The sequence below is a fragment of the Bos grunniens genome, chromosome 2, assembly GCF_055505025.1.
Source record: "Bos grunniens cultivar Pamir isolate PY7600 chromosome 2, Bosgru_T2T1.0, whole genome shotgun sequence".
Lineage (NCBI taxonomy): Eukaryota > Metazoa > Chordata > Mammalia > Artiodactyla > Bovidae > Bos > Bos grunniens.
The window spans coordinates 39,832,309-39,855,355 of NC_141166.1; the positions used below are offsets into that span (position 1 = coordinate 39,832,309).

General features: G+C 39.1%; 1 pseudogene; it reads left to right on the forward strand.

The window, feature by feature from the left end:
• The first annotated feature begins 5,409 nt into the window (after nt 1-5,409).
• LOC147377933 (fas apoptotic inhibitory molecule 1 pseudogene) lies at nt 5,410-6,769 on the forward strand (annotated as a pseudogene).
• Nucleotides 6,770-23,047: the final 16,278 nt, after the last annotated feature.

Genomic DNA, 23,047 nt, shown 5'->3' on the forward strand with positions numbered 1-23,047 from the left:
TGCTTTTCCCTTCTCTTCTTTTCACAGCTATTTGTAAGGCCTCCCCAGACAGCCATTTTGCTTTTTTGCATTTCTTTTTCATGGGGATGGTCTTGATCCTGTCTCCTCTACAATGTCACCAACCTCCATCCATAGTTCATCAGGCACTCTATCTATCAGATCTAGTCCCGTAAATCTGTTTCTCATTTCCACTGTATAATCATAAGGGATTTGATTTAGGTCATACCTGAATGGTCTAGTGGCTTTCCCTACTTTCTTCAATTAAGTCTGAGTTTGGCAATAAGGAGTTCGTGATCTGAGTCACAGTCAGCTCCTGGTCTTGTTTTTGCTGACTGTATAGACCTTCTTCCATCTTTGGCTGCAAAGAATATAATCAATCTGCTTTTGTTGTTGACCATCTGGTGATGTCCATGTGTAGAGTCTTCTATTGTGGTGTTGGAAGAGGGTGTTTGCTATGACCAGTGCCTTCTCTTGGCAAAACTCTATTAGCCTTTGCCCTGCTTCATTCTGTACTCCAAGCCCAAATTTGCCTGTTACTACAGGTGTTTCTTGACTTCCTACTTTTGCATTCCAGTCCCCTGTAATGAAAAGGACATCTTTTTTTGGGTGTTAGTTTTAAAAGGTCTTGAGTTCTAAAAGTATGCCACACTCCAAAGAAATCTACCAGGAAAAGGTTTCAAAAAGGGTTCAACTGTTACTGTAAACTTGAACTCCCCTCTCTTTTTCCTTTAATGCATTCTGAGTAGCATCTTGCTTGTTTATTCAGAAGCCAATAGGACAATATTCTTTCAGTGTCATCAGTTAACATTCTGATTGGATGGCACAACATAATCCTCTGTCACATGGTGGATGACAATAGCAAAAAGGAATTGTGAACTGCACATACTCCAAAGGTATAAAACCCAACTGCCAGCCTCGCTTGGTTCATAAACACATTCATACAATAGGGTAAAGACACCTGTACAATGGATAACCAATTTACATATTCTGAAGTTACTCAACTAGTGAATAATTTATTTAATATTCCTCATATTTACTGATGAATTCCTTAGTGTACAGATTTGAAATGGAAGCTAAAGCATTAAAGACTTTTGGTTGGTTGCTATCTGGTCTTAGAGTGTGCTTTTCTAATTGAGACACTTCAAATGTAATAAATTCTACTTTGTTGTAGATTATAATTACTCTACATATGGGCTTTCCAGGTGGTGCTAGTGGTAAAGAACCCACCTGCCAATGCAGGAGACTAAGAGAAGTGAGATGGATCCCTGGGTTGGGAAGATCCTCTGGAGAAGGAAATAGCACACTGTCAATGCTAAATTATTTTTTAACTTACAACTAAATTTTTATGCTAATAATGCTTTTGTAGACAATACAAAGCATCATTTGAATTTTTGTATGCTTTGCATCTTTATTTATGTCCCTCTTCATCTCAGAGCCTGTAGGTCCCAGACATTTAGAGACCTTTCTATCTTCATCAAAACATATTTACTTTGTGCTATAATTTTCTTCAAAGCACTCTATCCTGCTGGTACCAATCTGTCACATTATCTCTTGTTGAAATAACTGACTGAGTCATATCACCCCCTCACTGGTAACAGTTTTACTTTGATGGGCTTAGCAAAATGGGTTAAGCAAAATTGCATCACTGTGTTAATGCAAAACTATCCTTGGCAACAAGATCACTTCCTAGCACTTCTCAGCACTACCTACAACTGCTTGAATATGGCATGTTGAGAGATTGAAAATTAGAATAATCAACAGTTAGTTTCATGGACCTGATTAAGGCATACATCATAGATTGGTGATTTGAGGAATAAAGGAGTGATTGTGACTGATAAATGTAGTGGAAAGAACTCTAAAATGGTCCTAAGGCTCCTATCCCCTGAGGTACACACTCTGTGTTATGCCCCCCCACTGGGTGTAGACCGTTGATATAGTTACTTCCTTGATTAGGGTATGTAATATGACAAAGGTGGAGTGCTTTTTCAGGTGTTATTAGGGTTCTAAATCAGCTGGCTTTGCGTTAATCAAAAGGGGGATTATCCTGGATGAACCTGATCGAATCAGGTGAGTCCTTAGAAAGGGGGGATTTGAAGTAGAGATATTCTTCTACTGGTCTTGGAGAATAAAAAAGTCCATGCTGAGAACTGTCTCTGGAGAGGACCAGGTGGCAAAGGCCTGAGAGTACTCTCAAAGAACTGGGAATGCACCCCAGCCAATAGCAAGAAAAGAGAACCCTAAGTCACAGGGTCCCAGGTAAATGAATTCTGCCAACAACTGGAGGGATTTCAAAGTACATATTTCATGAATGGAGCTTAAAGATGAAGACATAACCAGAGGACACACTAAGTCCAGCCTGGTGACACTCTGAATAGGAGACTCTGCCAACATTGCCAACTCCTGGTCCATAGAAACTGAGATCATAGACATATGTCGTAAGAAATGGATTCTGTGGTAACTTATTTCATAGCAATAAAAAACCCATACACTAGTACAAATCCTGGTAGGGCTTTTTGCTTCCTTGAGATGGAATATTCCAGTTTTGGAATACTGTTGTAGTAGTTTATGCCAGTTGACATAAGAAGTTGCCAACAAGAACAGATATTCTAAATCTCCATGTCATCCATGGTTACATCAGCAGCTCTCTCTTAGCTCATTCCTAGAGCTATATGGGAAATCACTATGATCAGCTAAAGGAGAAGGAAATGACCCAGTGGACCAAGCTTTTTGGGTCATGGAGAGGTCATCTTGATATTTAAAAATATCAAGATGGGTACAAACTGAAAATAGACAGTGGCAGTTGCATTATAACCTCACTAATGAATGTCCTGGAAAGACAGTGACAGATGAAATCCTCCCTCTGAGCTGTATTATGGGCAATATACCTATTCTTTTTTATTTTTGTGAGCAGATAAGTGATCAATATTTAAAATGTGCAGGAATATGTGAGACGTAACAAAGATCCATCTAGTCAAAGCTATGGCTTTTCCAGTGGTCACGTATGGATGTGAGAGTTGGACCATAAAGAAAGCTGAGCACCGAAGAATTGATGCTTTTGAACTGTGGTGTTGGAGAAGACTCCTGTGAGTCCCTTGGACTGCAAGGAAATCAAACCAGTAAATCATAAAGGAAATCAGTCCTGAACATTCGTTGGAAGGACAGATGCTGAAGCTGAAGCTCCAGTACTTTGGCCACCTGATGTGAAGAACTGACTCATCAGAAAAGACCCTGATGCTGGGAAAGATTGAAGGCAGGAGGATAAGGGGACAGTAGAGGATGAGATGGTTGGATGGCATCATGGACTCAGTGGATATGAGTTTGAGCAAACTCCGGGAGTTGGTGATGGACAGGGAAGCCTGGCATGCTGCAGTCCTTGGGGTTGCAAAGAGTCAGACATGACTGAGCAACTAAACTGAACTGATATGAGCAGTAGCAAGGGGTCTGGCCAGCTAGTTATTAGTAACAAAAGAAAAACTTGGAAATGGAGGTGTATGGATGAATGTATGAGAATGGATACAAAGCATAGAAATCTTTATATCACATGTAAATGTCCAATGTTGTAAAAGACCATTTGCAATCAAGAGGCACAAAAATAAACACATAGATAAAATGCCTTGTTCAGTTGACATAAAACAGCATTTGCATCTTAGGGCTGCTGGCACTATGGGCACATGAATGAAGTGGCCACACTGACAGAGATGGAGACCATGCATATACTCAACAATGTGCCTTGTGTCCTTCCAAAACCATCTAGCTACTGGCTCTGCCAACTGCCCATAACATACCAACAACAGAGAGTAATGTTGAGCCCCCAGTATGGCACATTTCTCTTTAGAAGGCTGCTAGTCACTTGGTGCAAGCTGACTGCCTTAAGTCAGTGACTGACCATGACTGGAAGAGATAAGCAAGTTGAATATGAATTTGAATTTTCTGTATATGAGACCTTGGCTAGTACCACTATCCAGTGGTTTACGGAACATTTGACCCTTTGTCACAGGATCTTGTAAAACATCATATTAACCAAGAACATCACTGCACAGTAAAAAAAAAAAAAAAAAGGTGTGGGAAAGGGTCTATGATCCACCGGTTACCATCCAGAAGTGCTTCTGCAATCAAAGAACTTTATGTAATTCCAAGTCCCCAGCAGTAAAAGACATTGTTCCAGAAGTAAAGGGATGAAAGTACGAGTGACTCCACTTATTACTCCTTTTAAAGACCAACTTAAGGAATTTGTGCTTATCGTCTCTGTAGTCCCATGTAACTAAGGTTAGACATCCTGTTTCTCAAAACTGAACAGCTATACCAGAGTTTGCAGCATGCTTCTTGGTGAACTATCAGCTAAGGCTGTTGCCTGAGTCCATGTGTCAATGGACCAGAAGTCAAGAAGAGAGCATATCATATTTGGCATCCAGGTAACTCTCTTTGTAACATCTTGGTACTCTCCCTTGTTGAATTCTGACAGTAAATAGAAAATGTAGCATCTAGGATTGAGGAGACATGTTGATCAAGGGCTCAGATACTATTGAATGAAGAGGACAGCATAGAATATTTTCCATTCTCATCTTCTTTACATTCCTTCTAGCAAGGTCACTTTCCTTACAAATCTTATAATCAGTTATAACTTATTAACTTCTGTTCTGGCTTTTATTTGATTTTACATTATATCAGGAATTACTAATAATGGTTATTTATTAATAACTCCAGCTCAGAGAGATGAGGTCCATTCTTTCCAAGTAGAAGAAAAATTAAAAATGGGAGCAAGAGGCCATTTGAAAATCATTTTAGAAATTAAATATTTCTTATATTACCACTTGGGAGAGAAATATTTTCCAAGAGTAAAATTTTGACCATGACTGCTGATTGGTTTTCTTGATTTTTAAGAATAAACAGTTTTGAGGGGACTCCGGGCGTCTCCCAGAGACCCGGCCTGGCGGCGGTTTGCTACTGCCCGGCCAGGCCCTGGAACCCGCGGCTCCGGCCTCTGCCCGACTATAAATTCATTATTTGTCGCAGTCGGAAGAGTGGAGCAGACGTCACAGGGAAGGAAGCGCAGGAGCCGAACCTTCGCTCCCGGGGAGCACCGGATTCACATTAAAGTGTCTTTCCTTCCAGTCCCCTTTTCCCTGCAAAAATGAGCCGGCTGTATTTTTGCAGAACCCGGATCACAAAGTGCTGCAGCCTGGCTTCTTTGTCTTACCAATACATCCCACGCGTCTGCGCGCGGCTGATGTTTGTCTCCATCCTTTTTACTGGCTGCGAACCGGTGCTTTGGTGCCAGGTTTTCCGCGCCTGACCAGAGCTCCATGCTTGCTGAGTGACAGGACTGTGATTCACTCCACGGATTATCTTCACGATGGTGAACAAACAGGTGGTTTTCAGTTCTTAGCTATTACAAAAAACGATTCGTTGAGTGCTGTTCCGTCTGGTTTCTTGATTGTGTAGAGAGGCTTGTGGTACTCATTGCAAAATGCTCCTTGGAAAAGTTATTCGCGGTTTTTGTGCCTCACATTTGGGAACACCTGGCTCAGAGAGCTAACTGACAGACCTTGTTGGAGGTCCCAGTGCTGATCCTGCGGACACCGTCAACACCTCTTTGTTAAGTTTGTTCAATAGCTGGCCTTACCTAGAGCTTTGCTGAAAAGAACCTGAATACCTTAGTAATTTTTAAAACCGACTTAGGTTTAGCTTGGATAAACCATTACAGTCCCCAGTACGATTAAACCTAAGTTAAAGCAAAATTCAAGCTGGGATTAGATAAATAGTGGAAACGTTGTAAAGTCCTACTCTGAAACATGGATGTTGAGTTGGTAGGACAGGGATTTTAAATGATTATGCTGAGGGATGTGTCACTAGAGCCTCAAGAAACTTGCCGTGAAGACCTGTAAACGTTCAACCCTCCTTACAGCCTGGAAAAAATGACAGATCTTGTAGCTGTTTGGGAAGTTGCTTTAAGTGATGGAGTCCATAAAATTGAATTTGAACATGGGACCACATCAGGCAAACGAGTGGTGTATGTAGATGGGAAGGAAGTGATAAGAAAAGAATGGATGTTCAAATTGGTGGGCAAAGAAACCTTCTGCGTTGGAGCTGCAAAGACAAAAGCAACCATAAATATCGATGCTGTCAGTGGTTTTGCTTATGAATATACTCTGGAAATTAATGGGAAAAGTCTCAAGAAGTATATGGAGAACAGATCAAAAACCACCAATACTTGGGTATTACATTTGGATAGTGAGGACTTTAGAGTTGTGTTAGAGAAAGACTCTCTGGATGTGTGGTGCAATGGTAAAAAAATGGAGACAGCGGGTGAGTTTGTAGATGATGGGACTGAAACTCACTTCAATATTGGGAATCATGACTGTTACATAAAGGCTGTCAGTAGCGGCAAGCGGAAAGAAGGGATTATTCATAGTCTCATTGTGGATAACAGAGAAATCCCAGAGATCGTTGAATGACTTCATGTTAATGAATTTTAATCTTAAGAAGTAAAGATCAGGACTTTTAAATTACTGTGGTAATTAAATATGTTCAGCATGTACTTTTCAGTACATCTAGTCGCCCTGTTTTTTAGTTTCTTGAAAGTAGTATTTTAAGCATCAGGAAAAAAATATGTATCATGAAAATTGCAATTTATTTTGTAAATAATGTAAAATGTTTTAAAGTCAAATGGAAAATAAGATATGGACCAAAAAATCACTACTGTTTCATAGGAGCAACTTTTAGTATAATAAACACTATAAAGTAACATCAAAAAAAAAAAAAGAATAAACAGTTTTGAGGGTGGGATGATTTGGGAGAATGGCATTGAAATATGTATAATATCATATATGAAACGAGTCGCCAGTCCAGGTTCGACGCACGATACTCGATGCTTGGGGCTGCTGCACTGGGATGACCCAGAGGGATGGTATGGGGAGGGAGGAGGGAAGAGGGTTCAGGATGGGGAACACGTGTATACCTGTGGCAGATTCATTTTGATATATGGCAAAACCAATACAATATTGTAAAGTTAAATAAAATAAAATTAAAAAAAAATAAACAGTTTGTTTTGACACTAACATGATAAAAGTCTTTTGAAGTAATTTTCTCTGAAGAATAATAGTACGTGTTACATAATTCCAGGGTCATCAGTAGATTTTATGTATTAAAATTAGATGTAATCTAAAAAAAATTATAGGTAATCTAATAAAGTTAATTTTTTAAAACCATATTTCCTACAAAAAATAAAAATAAAGAGGATTTAAAAGCAATTTGGAATGTTTATTTTTGAATTTTCCTTTTCCTCCCCCTTATTGTAAAATAAGACAGTAGAATGTTGAGATTTGAAAGTGCTTTTCAAGTTATTTAACTCCCTCAGTTTTTAGGGAAAGAAACTAGAAAGGTTACTTGAGTTATCTAAGATCACATAGATAATTATTGCCAAAACTCCCAACTAAAATGTGTCTAAGTGTACTGTAAAATGTTCTCTGTCACAGTGTTCTTGGAATAATTATGATAGGTGTTTATTTTTTCATATTTCTTAATGACAAATTTCTTAAGATTTAATTTGTGTGCTTGTTTCTTTTTCAAGATCTAAATAAATGGTGGCTCAGATGGTAAAGAATTTGCTTGCAATGCAGGAGACCTGGGCTCCATACCTGGGTCAGGAAGATCCCCTGGAGGAGGGCATGGCAACCCACTCCAGTATTCTTGCCTGGAGAATCCCCATGGACAGAGGAGCCTGGCAGACTGCGGTCCATGGGGTCACAAAGAGTCAGACACAACGGAGCAACTAAGCACAAATAAACTTTCACCTGTAGTTTGCATTTGTATTTCCTTTTCTGGAAAAAAGATATAATATTTAGAGACTCTTGCTTCACATGTGCCTATATAACATTAACTATGAAAGTATCATATATAAAAAAGGACTATTTACTGAACATACTTTTCTAATTAACAGGAGGTTTAAATTTTCTTTTTTCCATAAATAAGTAAATTTATTCCATAAGTATTTTTATACGTGTTTTATTCCAAACTAGGCTCATTAAGGAATCGTGTGTTACATTTGATTGCTGTATCTAAATAGTTAGGTGTAGGTTTGGAGTTTTAAGTGTTAATTGTGTCTGACTCTTTGCAACCTCATGGATTGCAGCCCTCCAGGGTCCTCTGTCTATGGAATTCTCCAGGCAAGAGTACTGGAGAGGGTATCCATTCCCTTCTCCAGGAGATCTTTCTGACCCAGGGATTGAATGCAGGTCTCCTACAATGCAAGCAGATTTTTTACCACCTGAGCCACCAGAAAAGTCCCAGAAACTGTCTTAAGTTGCAGGACCAGCACAGTCCTAGATGTTTGGCCTGGACTATTTCAGAAATCACTTGGGTGGGATTCAAACCTATGCCCCCAGAGAGACTGGAACTTTACTCCAGTGCCTTAGACACTCAGCCATGCTACCCTGTACTTGGAGTTTTAAGCCACAATCTAATACTTGATCCAAGGTTATGAGTATTTATGATTGCTGGTGGCTCTTTGAGTAGATAAATACAGATTTACTGTCCAATTTCATAGATTTCTTTTTTTAATTTCTTTTATGTTGGAGTATCAATGATTAACAATGTTGAGTTAGTTTCAGGTATACAGCAAAGTGATTCAGTTACATATATTGTTACCCATACCTTTAAGGATGCTGCTCTAAAGGATACCAGCATCCACAGTTCAAAGAAGAAAAGTGGGAATATGAACATATTCCAATATGAACAGCTTGGATATTGATATCTCTCAACTCGGGTAATCTTTTTGCTAGACACAGGTGATTTTTGTCTTTTTTAATTCTTACTTGAACTCTTAGTGATTCAGTGGAGGTTGTTAATGGCTAGAAAATTTCTAATAAACTACCACAGCCATTTTTCCCTTGGGTTTGTTTGTGCTTTCGTCTTTTTCTTTGAATTTACATGAAATCAAATAGTTTAATTTATTACCATATGATAACATTAAAAATAATTTAGTTGCTGTAAAATAGAACAAATGAATTTACATTAAATAGATTTTCATTTTTCTTCATTTCACCCTTTTCCTATCAGAATCCCTTTCCATTATACTTTCATCACAGATGTTGTCTACATTTTGAAAAATTTGAGATGCTTGTGATACAATGCTTCTATTTGACATCATCTTTTTTAGCATGCTGCTACAAATGGAATTTTATATCATTATTGCTTATTGTGTAAGAGGCATTTCAGGATGTTTTTCACAGATGGAGTCAAAGAGTGACTGGCCTTCATGTAATTTCCTCCGTTGAATATGGGTACTACAAACTTCAAAAATAAGCACAGTTCTATTTACATTTGCAAATGGTTTATTTTTCCTTTATAGGAGAGGTTTCTGTGTGGAGGATAAGAGGCATTCTCTTTGATGCAGCTGGTTAATTCCTATGCTAATAATAACACTTTGCCTTTTATGTGTCATATTTCTGTTGGGAACTTCAACACTTTCCTGTGATTGATGTCAGGGAATTATAGCTGCCTCTGTCTGGGAACATTTCAATTACTAAATTATAGATGACTTTGTGTAGGGAGGGGATCTGATATTTTACCCTTGGCGTGCTTTAATAAGAATATATTTACTAGAATGTGTATTGTTTGTATGTTGGACATAAATAACTTCAGTGTTAAATCAAATAGATAGAAGTGAAAAAGCAATATGTGTTAGTCGTTCAGTTATGTCCGACTCTTTGCAACCCTGTGAACTGTAGCTCACCAGGCTCTTCTGTCTGTGGAATTCTCCAGGCAAGAATACTGGAGTGGGTTGCTATTTGCTTCTCCAAGACATCTTTCCTGACCCAGGGATCAAAGCCGGGTCTCCTGCATTGCAGACAGATACTTTACTGTCTGAGCCACCTACTACTTATTGATTAGAAATTTAAGTTTGTCACAGTCTTTGAGAATACATGCTACAAAGCTTTAGCTGAAAGTAGTTTGGGGTCACTGTTGTCTATTTTCTCTGCCAAGTCACTTAAGAATGTGTTCATTTCTTTAAACTTTTGCAGGTTCCATTTACACCAATTTGCTTCACTTCTTTTTAAAATGACTCCCCACTCAATCATAAGCTTGAGTATCACAAAGGACCTTAGGGGGCAAAAATAGATTTTGTGCCTGCTAAACTCTGTACAGTGCTCATACTTCTCAGTCTTTACAGGTCAGCCTGGAAAATAAAAGAATCTCATCAAGATTTTCCTACTTCATGAAAGAACTGATGCTATTTATTTTTAATTTCATGGAAACCTATATTCAGCTGAAAATTTGTTATAAGTTTGATGCTACATTCAGAAATAAAAAATATCATGGAAGGCTAAAATAGTTTATAGTGACAGAAAAAGTCCTAAGCATATCTTCAAATATCACTAAAGTAACCATTTAAAAAACCCTTGAAAATAGAGTTCAAACTGAAGTCACCATCTACATCCAATTGTAAATGTGTAAAAGCTCGTTTGCATAATATTCTTTTTCCCATCCCTTCAGAATCCCTAACCCTGGAGTTCTGTATCCGTAACTGAAAACTGATTGTCAGGTGCTTCAGTGGAGAGACACCAATCATTCTTGATCATTTTAGAATTGTGCCACAAGCCATAAGTTTTCCAATTTTTGCACATCAAAAGCTTTCATCTGTACACTTAATTTTTAAATAGCCACCTTCTTATTTGTAAATGGTAGGTCAATTAGGACTTCCCCGGTAACTCAGATGGTAAAGAATCTGACTGCAATGTGGGAGACCCCAGTTCAATCCCTGGGTCGGGAAGATCCCCTGAAGAAGGAAACGGCAACCCACTCCTCTATTCTTGCCTGGAGAATTCCATGGACAGAGGAGCCTGGCGAGCTACAGTCCATGGGGTCCCAGTGAGCTGGACACGACTGAGCGACTGTGACACACACAGGCCAACTAGATACATGTATTTTCTAGTTATGAACTAGTACATCTATTCTCGATATCTTTTTTAGATGTTCATTTCTTTCTATGTTGTGGTCTGCAGGTAATTCACTTATGTTTAAAAGTGATTAGTATCTGCACAATACATTAACCTAATGGTTTCCAAATTTTTCTTTTAACAAAATACTATTTTTAAACACTTTCAAAGAATATATCATGTTTCCTCTGCTATATAAAGCAGGTAAAAGTACTCTACTCCCTTGGACTGCAAGGAGATCCAACCAGTCCATTCTGAAGGAGATCAGCCCTGGGATTTCTTTGGAAGCAATGATGCTAAAGCTGAAACTCCAGTACTTTGGTCACCTCATGTGAAGAGTTGACTCGTTGGAAAAGACTCTGATGCTGGGAGGGATTGGGGGCAGGAGGAGAAGGGGACGACAGAGGATGAGATGGCTGGATGGCATCACTGACTTGATGGACATGAGTCTGAGTGAACTCCAGGAGTTGGTGATGGACAGGGAGGCCTGGTGTGCTGTGATTCATGGGGTCGCAAAGAGTCGGACACCACTGAGCGACTGATCTGATCTGATCTGAGGAGTAGAGGGCGCTGACAACTCCTCTCTCTCTGACTCTTCCTCTTTGGGATGGCAGAGAGGCACGTTTGAGAAGCCATGGAGCTCTACAGAAAACAGTCTTCAAACCATTTCCTTAATCTAATGCAGTGACTGATGTGGGGGGATTTTACAGACAGACTTAGATGACCTCTTTTTAAGTGCACTTTGAACACATGCCATGGCTATAAAGATGAAAAGATAAACATATGTAATTATTTCATGAAGAGCTTGAACCGGAATAATCATACACAGATAATTTCTTATTTAAATACTCAGAAAGGTCGTAAATTAGAGAATTCATTGGATTAAAATTTGGTGTAATTATAGTAATAGAGTGCTCATTTGTGTATCTTGGAAAATTATAAAACGTCTGCTTATTTTCCTTTTCATCTCTTCACATTGTCTATTGCTTTGGTAAAATCTTATCATGAAGAATGGATTAAAATTTTAAAAACAATTTATTTTTGTTTTATGTACAATTTATCACTTTGAGTTTAAAAGACTATAAAAAATTATAAAAGGAGTTAGAAGATAAAGCAAAGTTAGAGTGTTACTAGAAAATTTAAAATCTCCTCAAGTATTCATGACAGATTACCTGGATTTCTTTGTGTGTGTGTGTGTGTGTTGCTTTTGGTGTTTACAGCTGAATGTCATCCTTAGAATAACACAGCTGCTGGCTATTTTGCAGAATGAAAAGAGGAAGCAGGACTCATTAGAAAGATGTGTCAACATTGCTGTGAGGCAGCAGTGCTGCTGTGTTTATGAACCCAGGCATCTATAAAAAGTGCTCTAACCCCACAAGAGTTTTCTAGTCTCTTTTCTATACTTATCTTCTGAAATTTCCCCAAAGATAATTAACATAAAACTTGTTTCCATTTAAGTTCTACACATAGTGGATTCCAAGAAACTAGCTTTTAAGCTTGCTCTTAAAATCTTCCGGTTATAGCCTTGGCACTACTGGTAAGGATCCTACCTGCCAACGCAGGAGACATAAGAGAGGCTGCTTTGATCCCTGCGTCGGCAAAAATCCCCTGGAGGAGAAATGGCAACTCATTCCAATACTCTTGCCTGGAAAATTCCATGGACAGAGGAGGCTTGCGGGCTACAGTCCCTGGGGTCAGAGTCAGACAAAACTGAAGCGACTTAACACACTATTTTGTTATTAAGATTTTTTCATTTTTGGAAATTAAGTGGAACTCCCAAGGGACTTTGAATCAGAAGATACCAATGGCTTAGCATACAGTGCCTAGCACCTGGTAGGGTCTCGTAAGTGTCTGTAAACTGGCTGAGCAATATGTTAATACATAAGTTTTCCAAAGATTCGGTCTATGGAAGCAAGTATAACACAAGGAGGTCGCCCAAACATCTTTCAAGTTGAGCATTACAGAGCAATCAGTTACTATACATTGATAAAAATGAACATAATCATAACGAAAAAGACATGCTAAAAGAAAGCTGCAGTGAGCTTATTACTGGAAGTGCTACAGTTGTCCCTCACAACTGTATAAAGTTTGTATAAACTGAGGATAAAGTTTGACAACTTTTACAATAGGTAGTGTGCATAATCAATATTTGATGAAGATCACAACACAGAGGGAGAAAATAATAGGGAGTGGATCATTATCTGAATTTAATATCTGTTTGGGGAAGACAGAATAAGGACTTGGTGAGCTGAACGGCCATGATGAATAAAAACTATTGTGAAATATTTTTTTCCTTAATATTGATTAGATAGGAAAATAATTGCTTCAAAGATTGGAAACCTGAAGACATTTAAAAAGAAACCAGATTGTTTTTGCTTACAAGTCTCTTCCTACAATGCACACATAAATGTACCACCTCTACACATATACCGAGAGGAACAAAAGAGCTCTGAAAATATTTCACGTTGACAGCAGAATATAAATTCATTTTTTTAAAGATGCAGTGCAGCCTTCCAGCATCGTGGTTCCAAAAGCTTCAGATTGAAAAGTGACTTGTATCAGATCCAGAAAATTAGGGTCAAGGAACGTGCTTGAGTAGCTTTTATATAGTTATGCCTGTCCTTATTAAATTTCCATCCCGATTACTCATTGCCACCCTCCTTCCTTGAAGTGTTTGTTTCAAGCCACATAACAAGATCATGTAATTGTAGCTTGCATCTTGAGGATGCAAGAGTCAATTAAATTGGCACATTCCCCAGACACCACCACTGCCGTGGGGGAGGAGCAGGTGCCTGGCTGTCACACGGGATGTCTGGAGGGAGGACCCCACCCAGCTGCAGGTACAGCTGCTGCCTGGGACCCTCCTCTTTGCATCTAATGATCATCCCTCTATTGCAGCCGTTTTTCATTCTGGACACGAGCATAAGCATCCACATGTTTGTCTCTTCTAATACATATAACTCCCTGATGTCTGGACTGTGTTTCTAACACTTCTGTATCCTCTGAAAGGAATAGCAGATTATGTCCCATGGGGAACAGGCCCAGTGAAAGTGGTGATTAAGTAATGACTGAATGAGGGAAGGAATAACTGAACGATTGAGTGATTGAATGCATGAATGAATGTGGTGAATGAAGAGTGACCGGATAAGGGAGGGTGAGAAGGAGTGTATTGGGAAAGGAAGGTTACAGTTAGAGTATGCTTTACTGCAGACAAGTGTCTTGACTAGTTAAAGATAGAGGGTGTTAACATATGCATTCAGAGCACAGAAAGATAAAGGAGATGTATAAAAATTCTGTGTAGTTTCTGATGAGAAATCTTCTGATAGCCTTATGGAGATTCCTTTTAAGAAGTCTTTTGGGTTGAGACAGTTATATGTTCTCTTAGCTTCATGGACTTGTATAACCATTTCTTTCCCTTGATATGGGGAGTTCTCATCTGTTATTTCAATAAATTCTCTGCTCCCTTCTCCCTTTCTTCTCCTTCTGAGATACCTATTATCTTTATGTTACCCTTCCTAATGGAGTTTAATACTTGTCATAGAATTTCTTTCTTTATTCTTCTTTGTATCCTAGTTTTCTCTCCTCCCTTACCTGTATCATATTCTGTATTTCTATCTTTGAGCTCACTAATTCTCTCTTCCAAATGGTCTGCTCTATTTCCAATGCTTTCTAATTCATTCTTTATCTTTTTTTTTGTTTTTATTTATTTTTATTATTATTTTATTTTTTAACTTTGCAATATTGTATTGGTTTTGCCATATATCAACATGAATCCGCCACAGGTATACACGTGTTCCCCATCCTGAACCCTCCTCCCTCCTCCCTCCCCATACCATCCCTCTGGGTCGTCCCAGTGCACCAGCCCCAAGCATCGAGTATCGTGCATCGAACCTGTACTGGCGACTTGTTTCATATATGATATTATACATGTTTCAATGCCATTCTTCCAAATCTTCCCACCCTCTCCCTCTCCCACAGAGTCCAAAAGACTGCTCTATACATCAGTGTCTCTTTTGCTGTCTTGTACACAGGGTTATTGTTACCATCTTTCTAAATTCCATATATATGCGTTAGTATACTGTATTGGTGTTTTTCTTTCTGGCTTACTTCACTCTGTATAATAGGCTCCAGTTTCTCTATTTATTCTTTATCTTTACTTATTGAGTTCTTCAGCTCCAGAATTTCTTTTTGGTTTCTTTTTAGAGTTTCGATCTCTTTGGCAAAGTATTTCTTCTGTTCATTAGTTTTATTCCTGACATCACTAAACGTGAACTGCCTTTCTGAGTTTTCTTGTAGCTCATTGAGTTTCTTCATGACAGCTATTTTGAATTCTCTATATACCACTGAGTTCTCTGTATAGCATTAAATTCTCTGAATAGCAGGAGGAGAAGGGGACAACAGAGGACAAGATGGTTGGATGGCATCACTAACTCAATGAACATGAGTTTGAGCAAACTCTGAGAATTGGTGAAGGAGAGGGAAGCCTGGCATACTGTAGTCCATGGGGTCGAAAAGAGTCAGACACGACTGACCAAATGAACAACAACAGTTAGATCATAGTATTCTGTGACTTTAAGTGTATTTTATGGAGAATTGTCATTTTCTTTTTGAGATATTGCACAAACATGTTTTTTCATGATGGTTGATGAGTTGTTCCTCTACTGATGCATTTGGAGTAGCAAAAATCTTTATTTTGTAGGTAAATCTTTTTCACTTGACTCTAACAATTCAGTCGTGTCCAACTCTTTGCGATCCCATGGACTGTAGCTCTTCAGGCTCCTCTGTCCATGGATTCTCCAGGCAAGAATACTGGAGTGGGTTGTCATTTTCTTCTCCAGGGATCTCCCTGAGCCAGGGATCAAACCCAGGTCTCCCACATTGCAGGCAGATTCCCTAGTGTCTGAGCCACCAGGAAAGGCCCTAACAATTCAGTTCAGTCACTCAGTTGTGTCCACCTCTTTGTGACCCCATGGACTGAAGCACTCCAGGCCTCCCTGTCCATCATCAACTCTCAGAGCTTACTCAAACTCATGTCCATTGAGTTGGTGATGCCATCCAACCATCTCCTCCTCTGTAGTCCCCTTCTCCTCCTGCCTTTAGTCTTTCCCAGCATCAATTCAATAGGTTGGTAATTAGAGGTCTTTCTTTTGTTTTTCAGTAGGTGGCGACATAGCACAAGTTTTGGGTTTCCCTCAGCGCTGGCTACGGCTGTAGTTGAGAATCTGCATTTCCCCCTCTTAAAACTCAACATTCAAAAAACTAAGATCATGGCATCTGAACCCATCACTTCATGGCAAATAGATGGGGAAACAATGGAAACAATGACAGGCGTTATTTTGGGGGGCTCCAAAATCACTGCAGATGATGACTGCAGCCATGAAATTAAAAGAAAGGCTTTGACCAAACTAAACAGCATATTAAAAGCAGAGACATTATTTTGTCTACAGAGATCTGTCTAGTTAAAGCCATGGTTTTTCTAGTAGTCATGTATGAATGTGAGAGTTGGACTACAAGGAAAGCTGAGCGCCGAAGAATTGATGCTTTTGAATTATGGTGTTGGAGAAGACTCTTGAGAGTCCCTTGGACTGTAAGGAGATCAAACCAGTCCATGCTAAAGGAAATCAGTCCTGAATATTCATTGGAAGGATGCTGAAGCTGAAGCTCCAATATTTTGGCCACCTGATGCAAAGAGCTGACTCACTGGAAAAGACACGCTGCTGGGAAAGATTGAAGGGAGGAGGAAAAGGGGACGACCTAGGATGAGATGGCTGGATGGCATCATTGACTCAATGGACATGAGTTTGAGCAAGCTCCAGAAGTTGGTGATGGATAGGGAAGCTTAGCATGCTGCAGTCCATGGGGTCAGAGAGTCAGACCCAACTGAGAGACAGAATTGAACTGATGCCCCCCTCTCCACCTCCTCTGCTGGAAAGGTCACCTGGTGCCCTCCTTTGTCAGTGCTTATACCTCTGAGGTTGCTGGTGCCTTGTTGCTGCTGTAGTTGGTGTCATTGCTTAGGACATCCTGGGCACCAGTATCGTGGGCATGTCTGCTGCATGTGGGGTCACCTTTGTTTGCAGGTACCACCACCATGGGAGGAGGGGTGGGACTGGGGGGAGTTAGGGTTGCAGGCACTCCCACTGTATTCAGGTTTGAGGAGTTCCTGGGAGCTGCTACTGCAGGAGGGCTGGGGCAGGATAGGGGCTGGAACAGGGACTGGAGTCCCCCGCACCTCTGCAGCTGAAGGGACCAAGGTAACCCAGCCCCACTGCCACGGATGCTCAGTTCCCAGTGAAACCAGCACCGCTGTGGCCGGGAGGCCAGATTCATATGTGCTGCCTCTACTGTTGCTCCTGGCTTTTCTGGGTCTGTGATCTCATCCATTGAGGCAAAGAGGCCAGATTGCAAACGCCTCTGTTATTCCCTCAGTTCGACCACCCTTATGTGTTCCACCCCACCCACCTTTAGATGTTCAGATGTGTGAATTCTCCAACATCCTGATGGGTTAGGTGGAGGAACATTTGATGAGTTATGGATGTTTTACTTGTTGTAGGTTGAAGGAGAGAGATAAAAGGAGCATTTCATGTCTCCATGTTTCTGATGTCACTCATTTTCATAGCTTTAATCATCTCTACAACTTTGACATCATAAAAAGTCACACTTATCTGAAACTAGTATGTGGGAACTTCCAAAAGATATAAAGTCAGTATTGTATTATGCTGACTCAATTTGCACAAGTTTGATCTATCCAGTAAACTCTTTGGGATTTTGCTCTGCCATTCAACAAAATGTTTTACTAAAAGCTTATGGATACTAATTTTTAAAAATTTTGTTCTTACTAATATAGGAGGGGAATAGTGAAATTAAATAATTGGAATAAAATTAACTAAATTGGTTGACTCTTCAGAAAAAGTGTTCTGAAAAGCAGCATTGCAGATCATTATGTGACATCTTCAGCTTAGATTTAACATAGCACATGCTTCACAAAAGTGTGTAGTTTGTGGTACACATATGTCAGTCATACTGACTCACAAAATAATGTAAGGGATCATCCTAGGATGATTTCTATTGTTTAAATAAACTAACTGAATGAACAACTTTTTAGGTGCTAACTTTTAATTTACTGAAGTATCTGCAAAGGTATAATAACAGGAATAATAAATATATTTAAGCAAAGTGTGTTAACACTTGGTCTGGCTTTACTAAGGATGAATAGTGGTAGATTGACAAACTACTAAGGACAAATAGTAATGATCATTGGCAAATCCATAAGTGAATATTCTGAATTACTTGCTCCAAAAATACCATCACTTGCTCTGAAAATATCATATCCACTTATCTAGGTGATAAGTACCCAATGTTCCAGAATCTTCTCTCTTATCATGCCCAGTAAGAAGCTCTGATTAGCTACCTGCATCCTGAAGGACAGTTGAATGGATGTAACAATTGTTTTTTGAACTGAAATAAACTGAAGTTTATCTTAACTATTAGCATAATTATTATTCTACCTTAAAATGGTTGTTAATAGAAAAATATCGAAATTTTGAATGTTGCTGTCAAAAGCAAGATATCCAGTTAGCATGTACTTAAGAAATTAAAAAATATATGGTCGATAGAAAAATGGCCACCCAAAGATGTTTCCATCCTAATCTCTAAGACCTGTGTATATGTTCCTTTACATGGCAAAAGGGACTTTGAAGATAGGATTAAATTAAGGATCTTGAGATGGGGAGATTCTACTGAGTTATCTGGGTAGATTTAATATAATCATGAGTTCTTATAACGGAGAGGCAGGAGGATCAGAGAAGAAGATGAGATGAAGGAAGTAAAGTCAGAGTGATGTGAGGAGAGGGCTACAGACCAAGGAGGCAGTTGTCCTCTAAAAACTGGAAAAGACAGGGAAATGAATTCTCCTGCTAGAATCTTCTGAAGGAGCATAGCTCTGGAAACACCTGATTTTAGGACTGTATCCTCTAGACTATAAAATAATATCTTTATGCTTTTTTAAGCCTCTGAATTGATCAGGTCAATATTAGGCATAATATAAGGCATAAAGAGGACTTCCTTGGTGGTTCAGATGGTAACCCAGGTCTCCCATCTGTCTACAATGCGGGACACCTGGGTTCCATCCCTGGGATGGGAAGATCTGCTGGAGAAGGAAATGGCAACCCACTCCAGTACTATTGCCTGGAAAATCCCATGGACAGAGGAGCCTGGTAGGCTACAGTCCATAAAGGCATAAAGAAGAAAACTGAAAGGAGAACGGGTTCACCATCAGGATCATTAGTTTATTTGTACGGGCGTTCTCAGTCGCTTCTGACTCTTTTCGACCCCATGGACTGCTGCCCGCCAGGCAGCAAAAATTCCATGAAATTTTTCAGGCAAGAATACTGGAGTGGGTTGTCATTTCCTACTCCAGGGAATCATCTTCCCAACCCAGGGAACTCTAACCCACATCTCTTGCATGTCCTGCATTGACAGATGGATTCTATACCACCACGCTACCTGGGAAGCCCATTACTTTGTTTGCTGCTGCTAAGTCACTTCAGTCGTGTCCGACTCTGTGTGACCCCATAGATGGCAGCCCACCAGGCTCCCCCGTCCCTGGGATTCTCCAGGCAAGAACACTGGAGTGGGTTGCCATTTCCTTCTCCAATGCATGAAAGTGAAAAGTGAAATTGAAGTCTCTCAGTTGTGTCCAACTCTTAGCGACCCCGTGGACTGCAGCCTACCAGGCTCCTCTGTCATGGGATTCTCCAGGCAAGAGTACTGGAGGGGGTTGCCATTGCCTTCTCTGTTACTTTGTTTACATCTGTGCTAATGAAAGCTGTGGGACATGCCTAGACCTGCAGTGCCCTCCCTGCACTTGTCAGTGGCAAAGGAAGGACATCAGAATCTCCTCAGGCTATGTCCTCACACACGCCTGTCCCAGGTCCATCTCATTCATTGTTTTGATGGCTTTTCTGCTTTTGCATTTGGAGAAGGCAATGGCACCCCACTCCAGTACTCTTGCCTGGAGAATCCCATGGACGGAGGACCCTGGTGGGCTGCAGTCCATGGGGTCGCTAAGAGTTGGACACAACTGAGAGACTTCAATTTCACTTTTCACTTTCATGCATTGGAGAAGGAAATGGCAACCCACTCCAGTGTTCTTGCCTGGAGAATCCCAGGGACGGGGGAGCCTGGTGGGCTGCCGTCTATGGGGTCGCACAGAGTCAGACATGACTGAAGCGACTTAGCAGCAGCAGCAGCAGCAGCAGCAGCAGCAATATCTAAACTGTAGTTTTGATTGTCTTAAGTCAAACTTTTACAATTTTCCCAGTTCACTGAAAATTTACGTCATGAAGAGCTGGGTTGGAAGCCTGCCTTTTCTATTCATGATCGTGTATCTTGTTTATATTGTTTAATTTTCCCAAACCTTAGCATCCTCGTCTGTAATATGGTAAAGGAAGGGTATTGTATGGTTTATGGAAAGTAGTTCAGAATATGTGCTCAGTAATGTAGAGCAGCAGTTCTCAACCTTTTTGGCACCAGGGACTGGTTTCATAGAAGAAAATTTTCCCATGGACCTGAGGTGAAGATGGTTTCCGATGATTCACGCACATTACATTTATAGTGCACTTTACTTCTGTTATTAATACGTCAGCTCCACCTCAGACCATTAGGCACTAGATCCCTGAGGCTGCCCTGCTTAGAGAGATTCTTTTTCTTTCACTACCAAAATTAATTGTCCCATTATCCTGTTAACTTAAATCTCTACACCCTACCGTAGTCAAAGAATTAGACTATTCTCTAGTGTAAAAAAACATTAAATAGACAAACAGATATCTGTTTAACCTTGACGTTTCCTTAAGCATTTTAAGCTGCACTTCTCTCACCAGTAATATGGACATCATGAGAAATGTGAAAATATGATGAGTATTTTCTGGCATATCATAGGTGCTTAGTAAATTTTATTTTTATTCTATTTTTTTTCTCTTTTTAAAAATACCTTATTTTAAAATTATAGAAAAATGTGTTTCTTTGAAAGGACAAATGAATACTAAACACGGGTTGGTTTCACTTAATCAGCAGCCATCATTATTGAACCAAATGAAGAAAAATATCTTAGAATAAAATTTTGGTTCTTTAAATTCTGATAATGATCATGGCAAATAGGAAGGATTTTGTCCAATGTATTCCCACTTTAAATCCATAAGCAAGTTATTTCACAGTTTATCAAATACAGTCATTTAAAAAAATTCCAATATTTTAGGATTCACTTGCAGCCTATGCTAGCCATGTCCTTCTGCCGCTCCCCTACAAATATAATAAGCAGAACAAGACCCTTGTCTGAAGTGAAATCTGACCTGACCTGAAAAATAACTTCTTGGCTTGGTTTATCTGTATAAACTCTGCCCAGTCCCATAAGACTTCCACATTGAAACTGATCTTAGGTATTAACAGTTGAGCCCAGACACCAAAGCCCCCTAAATATTTACAAGTAAGAGAAACATAATGGGCTATAGAGATTTTAAGTCAAAAATAACAGATATATTCATACTTAGACTTTTTTTAAGCCTGAATCTCAAGTGATCTGATAAAAGGTCCTTATTTACAAAGGAAGGACATTGAGCTATCTATAAATAGCCTGGTGAACATAGAGTAAAGAAAGTGTCAGGCAATCAAATAAAAACACTATGCAGTGACTTAAAATACCAAGACAGAAACTTGATTCAAACACAAAAGAACATGTCTGTGTATTTTGATCGCATTGCTAAGTCAAAAGAGCTCGTGTTTTTTATGGTTGTTAATCAAACACACTTTTCTAGGTAATCACTTTATTCTTTGTTCTCTAATTGCTTCTTAAATTTGATTATTAGATCATGAGACTGAAAAGAAGACCTTCATTACTAATGAATGGAGATACAGAAAGTACAAGCGGCTTGCCTGTGGACGACTTGTGGTGAGATGAGAACAAAGTCAGATTTTCCAATTTCCAATGTAGAACTTGTCCCTTAGCAACGCTTCCTTTTTGGGCTCTGGTTCAAATATCCAGTTCCTTTATTGGGAGTAATATTACTTTTAGAAGCACAGCCCTTGATAACAAATTAAGATTAAGCAGAAGTTTTAGAAAATCCCTTTACCAGATGCTAAATAGATTAAAAAAACAAAAATTGCTTTTGAAGTCCCTGACAATGAAGCAAGGATTCATTATCAATGTCTTTTCTTCTCCCAAACCCCACTGTATCAAAAGCATGGGACTGTAGAACCCAAAGAAGCATTTTCCAGGAGTTTGTTCAGTCTCTCAGTTGTGTCCAGCTCTTTGTGACTCCATGGATTTCCCTGTTCTTCACCATCAGGAATGGAATTAATATTAAATACATAAAAACAATTAAATACATAAAAAAGAATTAGAAATTGACAGAGGAAGACTTATTAGTTAAGAGCAAAGTCCCAACAACTCTGGAGGATTTGGACCTGATGTAGCTATTTAAAAAATAAAGATAGATATACAATATTGTTTGAAACTATATAAAATCACCAATATATGTACATTAATTTATCTTAATATTTTATTACGTATAAATATTTAAATATTTATAAATGCATATTCAGGAAATGGTAATTTATCAAATTGTTTTTTATATCTGATGTTGAATAATATTAGAAAAACATATTACCTATGAGTATCCTGGTCTGATCTAATATTGAAATTATTAATCCCTTTCTCTTATCAATCCCTTTCTCTTATTCATTATCTCATTTTAATATAAATAGCCTGCCCTGACATACTTAAGTTATTAAAAAAATAATCTTAGAGGCTAGTAATCTAAAATTTCTTTATTTTTAGCATCAGAAAAAATATTATATAGTTTCCTTATTTTTATGCTAGTTGCTCACAGTTTGATCCCGTTAATTTGCCCCCACTCCCAAGTAGAATGTTCCATGAGGCAGGTATTTTATTTTGTTGCTGTTGTTCACTAATCTAATCCAAGGATTAGTATCTGACAAGAAAAAAAGCTCAAAAAAAAGAAAAAAAGAAAGAAAGCTCAATGATACTCACTGAATCAATTAATGAATCACTTATTATAAGAATAAAGTGGCAAAAGGTTTGTGTGACAGCGAAT